This window comes from Schistocerca americana, chromosome 1 (assembly GCF_021461395.2).
Source record: "Schistocerca americana isolate TAMUIC-IGC-003095 chromosome 1, iqSchAmer2.1, whole genome shotgun sequence".
Lineage (NCBI taxonomy): Eukaryota > Metazoa > Arthropoda > Insecta > Orthoptera > Acrididae > Schistocerca > Schistocerca americana.
In genome coordinates, this window is record NC_060119.1 from 675,065,730 (window position 1) to 675,072,287 (window position 6,558).

Here is a 6,558-nt window from a genome sequence, read left to right on the forward strand (position 1 = left end):
TACTGAGTACAATTGGAGAGAAAGAAATTTGTGGCACAACTTGACTAGAAGAAGGGATCGGTTGATAGGACATGTTCTGAGGCATCAAGGGATCACCAATTTAGTACTGGAGGGCAGCGTGGAAGGTAAAAATCATAGAGGGAGACCAAGAGATGAATACACTAAGCACATTCAGAAGTATGTAGGTTGCAGTAGGTACTGGAAGATGAAGAAGCTTGCACAGGGTAGAGTAGCATGGAGAGCTGCATCAAACCACTCTCTGGGCTGAAGACCAGAACAACAACAATATTCTTACAATGTGTGCTCATTAAGTTATGTAATTATGCGTATACATCAGGAGTTAGTATCAGATGGCACAATATGATCTGCACTGCACTCTTCGTTGTGTGTTGTCCCATTCTGTTACTTTACAGTGTCAGTGGCATTAAGAAACAGTTGAAGTCATTAAAACTGAACAAAGATCCAGTGTCCAACTGAATCCTTATCAGATTCTATACTGAATTTGCAGCTGAGTTAGCTGCTATTTAAACTTCAATGTATCGTAGATCCCACAAACCAAAAACTGTGCCCAACAGCTGAAAGAGAAAACAGCTCACACCCATCTACTGGAAGGTGAATAGAAATGATACAGTAAACTACCATCCAACATCCTTGAAATCTTAGAAGATATTCTGAGCTCAATCATAATAAGATGCTTCAAACAGAATGATCTCCTCCCTGCCAACTAATATGGATTCTGAAAACATCGATCATGTGAAACCCAGCTCATGCTTCTCTCAAATGGTATACTGAAAGCCACAGGTCAAGACAGTCAGGTAGATGTAGTGTATCTTGGTTTCCAAAAGACATATGATTCAGTACCACACCTATGTTTCAATAAATAAAGTATACAGCCAACTGACTGCAAACGTATATTGTAAAAGCCTGAACCAGGTTTCAATACCACAAAGCGTATCCTCTTCAGAAGGAAACACACTTATAATGTTTTAAATGTATTATAAAATAAATGGGTGGCTGGGCTGTATGGAAAGGACTTCTTGGTATGGAATGGGTGGAAGATGTTGAAGTGGAGGTATTGCTACTGATTTGTAGGTTTGAAATGAATGGTGGTACTGATGTAACCATCTTTGAAGTGGAGGTCAAAATCTAGGAAGGTGGCTTGTTGTGTTGAGTAGGACCAGGTGAAGCAAATGGGGGAAAAGTTGTTGAGGTTCTGGAGGGATGTGGATAGAGCGCTCTGACAATTGACCCAGGTCGCAAAGATGTCATCAATTTTGCGGATGGAGAGAAGGTACTGCAAGGAGGTTTGGGCTTGGTTGATATGGTTTTGCAGTACTGTGTTGGTGGAGGCTATGGACTGGCAGAATCTGAACAGGTGGAGGTCATTGTCGAAGGAGTGGTGGTAGCTGGACATGGTTAATTTGATGGTAAGGTCATTTGGGGGGATTCCATGAACCAAGCAACAATGCAGGAACAGTATATGGGACTGGGTTCTGTCTAGGGATAAGGAAAATTTTCTGTATTGACACAGATGGAAGGAGAAAGGATCCATTGTTGTGGAAAAAATGTGAAAAATTACATAAATAACAAAGAATTATGTCTGAAAATATTCACAAAAACATAGCCAAATACGTGTGAAAAATCATGAGAAGAATGAAATGGATGCAAAATGGGGAAACAAGGTGAAATCTGAGGCAGTCAACGATAGCAAAAGGTGAAAACTCACTACAATTGGTGTGAAGTCACAATGAGATAAAACAAAAGATATAAATAAAATATAAAAATACAATTATATATATATTTTATTGTGGGTAGAAGGTCTGAGGGTGGATAATTATGAAGAAGGGGGATGGCAGATGTGACTGGGTGAGGTGAAATTAGTGGGTGTGAACTGGGATAGAATGGAGAAAGAGTGGGGATGGGGAGGGGTTCGTAGGATGAGATGCAAGATCATGTGGCACTGAAAAGGTGCGGGAAATAACATGTGAAAATCTCTGCTCTCATGGACCAACACCTTCAACCTATTACCCAGAACCTACCCTCCTATATAAAAGACACCAACCATTTCTTCCACCAACTCTCCACAGTTCGTGTCCCTTTACCACATGGTGCTCTGCTTGTCACTATTGATGCCACCTCCTTTTACACTAACATCCCTAATGCCCATGGCCTTGTCCCTATTGAACACTACCTTTCCCAATGCTCGATGGATTCCAAACCAACAACCTCCTTCCTAGTCGCCATAACCAACTATACCCTCACCCACAATTACTTCTTCTTTGAAGGCATTACCTACAAACAAATCTGGGGTAAGGCTACGGACACACACAAGGCATCATACTATGCCAACCGATTCAAGGGCCATCTAGAGAAATACTTGCTAAACACCCAGAATCCTAAACCCCTCACCTGGTTCAGATTCATTGATGTCATCTTTGCGATCTGGATTGAGGGTGAGGGTACCCTATCCACATTCCTCCAGAATGTCAACAACTTCTCCCCTGTTTGCTTCACCTGATCCTGCTCAACCCAACAAGCCACCTTCCTTGATGTGACCTCCACTTCAAAGATGGCTACATCAGTACCTCTGTCCATATAAAACCTACCAACCACCAGCAATACCTCCACTTCAATAGCTGCCACCTGTTTCATACCAAGAAGTCCCTTCCATATAGCCTAGCCACCTGTGTTCATCACATCCTCTTGAAATATACTGAGGGTCTCACTGAAGCCTTCACAGACCGTAATTATCCTCCCAAACTTGTACAAAAACAAATCTTCCATGCCTATCGTTCCAGTCTCACCACCTCCCAAAGCCCCATTATCCAGCCACAGAAGAGCATTCTCCTTGTAACTCCATACCAACTAGGATGGGAGTAACTGAATTACATTCTCCGCCAGGGTTTTCAGTATCTCTCGTCATGTCCTGAAATCAGAAATGTGGTACGCACTATCCTTTCCAACTCTCCCACAGTGGTATTCCACCATCCACCAAACCTACACAATATACTCATCCATCCCTGTACAAACCCTGCTCCCAGGCCCTTACCTCATGTCTCATATCCCTGTAATAGACCTAGATGCAAGACATGTCCCATACATCCTCCCACCACCATCTACCCCAGTCCAGTCACAAACATCACCTATCCCATCAATGCAGGGCTACCCATGAAACCAGTCATGTGATCTACAAGCTAAGCTGCAACCACTGTGCTGCATTCTATGTGGGCATGACAACCAATAAGCTTTCCGTCCGCATGAATGGCCACCAACAAACTGTGGCCATGAAACAAGTGGACCACCCTATTGTTGAGCATGCTGCCAAACATGACATCCTTCATTTCAATGACTGCTTCACAGCCTGTGCCATATGGATCCTTCTCACTAATACCAGCTTTTCTGAATTGCACAGGTGAGAACTTTCCCTGCAATATATCCTATGTTCCTGTAACCCTCCTGGCCTCAACCTTCGTTAGTCATTGTCCTCACCCATCCAGCCCCTTCCCTGTTCCCATTCCAGCACTACACATCCCTCATTCCACCATCACACCAAAGGCATTACTGGCCAAAAGCTTTATTTGTGACAGTCTTTTTGTTGTGCCTATCTGTGACTCAGCATCTCTGCTATACAGTGAGTGGCAACTTTCCTTTTCATGATATTGTCACTACTGAAATATTCTTTCTGACTCTGATTTGAATGCAATGTTAGTACCAATTTTGCAAGTTTTCCAAGTCAGGATATTTCAGTTCATCAGTAAAGTCTTTAACGTTTGCTATAGGGTGTCATTCGTCATCTATCTCCATTCTCGTTAAATTACTTGTCTCCTACTCACCGAAAAGACGGGGTAACAGTTGCCACTGTACAGACACAATGTTTTGATTGACATATTTACTGAAATGTTTGGTTAAATGTCGTATTTCTGTAAGTCCAGACCCATCCACTTCCAGTGCTACAGTAGGGCACAAAAATTTCATTTATGTATATACTGGATCCCTAATTAGCAAGCTCTCTGTATATCTTCAATGGAAACCACATAAAATTGCAAACATCTCTTTCTGATTTCATCACTGCCAGAAGCAGTTAGCTCCTTTAGCAATGTTCCACATTCAGGCCCTAAATACACTTCTCTTAAGGGAAGGATGTTTTGAGGTTAACATGGACTAAGTATTTCCATTTTCTGCAGTGCTCTTGCTGACAAAAAGTTCTGGCTGATTTTGTTAAGGACATTAACAGAATTTTCTGCTAGGGAATGAATAAGAATCCTTTGGCTCTGGAAGAGAGCATCAAAACTTGAAAAAATGAAGAGCATATTTCAGAAACAAGAGGTAAGCTTTTATGTGAAGGATATTTAGATGAAATCAGCATTTTTTTAGTTTATCCTCAAATGCAGTTCCAGTAAAAAAGCACTTTAATGCAGACTAATTATCAATTATGTGACATATGCACTGGTGCATTGCTAGCCATCTTGCAATTGCTGGTTTCAGTCTCTTATTCTTTTCCATATTCATAAACTCTTGGATTTCAATCAACTGGGCACACACTCAGAACTATGAGACAAGCAAAAGGATATATTTCTTAAAAGATCTTCTGGAGTTTTTCACATATTATACTACCTGCTAAGGCTGTTGAATGACAAATACATTGGATCAGATGAACACCATTTACCTCATCTTTAACATGAGAAACAAAAGTGTCTCCAACACTAACCATTACATAGGCACCATCACACGAAATACATACAATATTCATTACTAGAATGGCCTTTGCAAGTAAGGATTCTTTAAAAGCCATGTAAAGTTTAATTGCAGAGCAATCTCTGTCATTTAAACTAATTGTTTGTAGAAAGATGCGTTCTGATCCTATCTTCATCTGAAGGAACATACCTGACCAGAAAACACAGGGATTTATGCAAGCTAATGTTTGAATTTTCATCCAGAAACATTGAAAAGGGCATAGCTTTTGTAGCTTGTACAATTTCATCTGTTTCTACTTTGGCAATAATTTCTTTTATGATGTTGGTGCATTTCAACCTTTGCATTTGAATATTCTGCACAATGTTAGAATCAGAAAATACATCTTTCACCAAGGGGATTAAATGGTCAATAACGTGGAATGCAACATTGTGTTCTCCAAAAAATGTTGCCAGTTTAATCTTTGCTTCTTTGACTGCTCTGTTACCTGCACTTTCACTTATTTCTGTTCTGCGAGGGTTGAATGAAAAGTAAAGTCTCTACCTTTGTTGATTGGGTTTGGATGGGAATATTTTAATAAATAAAATGCGTAAATAATCCTTAGAATGTGATCTTTAATATAGAATATTCACTTTTCCACATAATCACCAGCCAATTGGGTACATTTCTGCCAATGATGAACAAGTTTTCTGAAGCTGTCATGGAACAAGTTGACTCTCTGTTTCTGCAACCTCACAGTTCTCTCATCTTCATCAGAAGCATAATGATGTCGCCGCAGATCGTCTTCCATTATCGGAAACGGATGGAAGTCAGGCAGTGCTAAATGTGAACTGTGTGGAGGATGCTGTACGGTGGTGTGGTTCAATCTCTGAAGTTCTGCTGTGGTGGCACATGAAGTGTGTGGTTTCGCATTGTCATGCTGTAGGAAAACATTTCCTTTTTCCTTTGAAGGGTCTGCCCTTGTTAGCCATCATTTCAGAGTTCGCAGCATTGTGATGCAACACTTTGAATTTATTGTTGTTCCACAAACAAGGAAATCAACATGGATAACACCATCTGCCTCCCAGAACACTGTGGCCATGATTTTTCCAGCTGAGGGCTGTGTCATGAAATTCTTTTTCTGAAGTGAGTCTTTGTGTCGATATTCCATACACTGATGTTTTGTCTCGAGATCGTAATGTTGTACTTACGTTTCATCTCCTGTCACAATTGAATGGAGAGAGGCATCACCTTAATTCTCATAACGTGAGAGGAGCTCCTGGCAAATTTCAAGTCTGTGCACTTTCATTTCAGGAGTCAACATCTGGCATACACATCATGCACAGATCTTCTGATAGCCAAGAAAAGCAATAATGTGACCCACACATTCTTGGGAAATGCTGACTGTGCTTGCAATTTCTCTCTGAATGATACAATGACTGTCCTGAAGCAATCTGTCAACACTTTGCTTGTGAAACTCGGTGGTTGCTGTCACAGGATGTCCAACTCTTTGTTCGTCATGCAGGTCAGATGTTCCCACCTCAACATCTTTAAACTTACTCACCCAATGATGCACAGTACTCACATCAACACAATCACCATAAACATTTTATTCTCTGATGAATCTCCTTTGGGGTGACACCTTCTGCTGTCAAGAATTCAATGACTGCACATTGCTTAAATCGCACTGACCAACCGTCTTCGCAGGGTTCCATACTTTACACTGTAACAACACAACCGTACAATGCTAAGGCTTCACACCACCTGGAGCTATGGAGAAGAGGCTACAGAACAAGCCAGTACCTGCTGCATACCAATGCTGCCAACTGTTGAAGAGTTACGAAGGTGGAGGCATTACTTTTCAGTCAACCGTCGTAGACAAATATC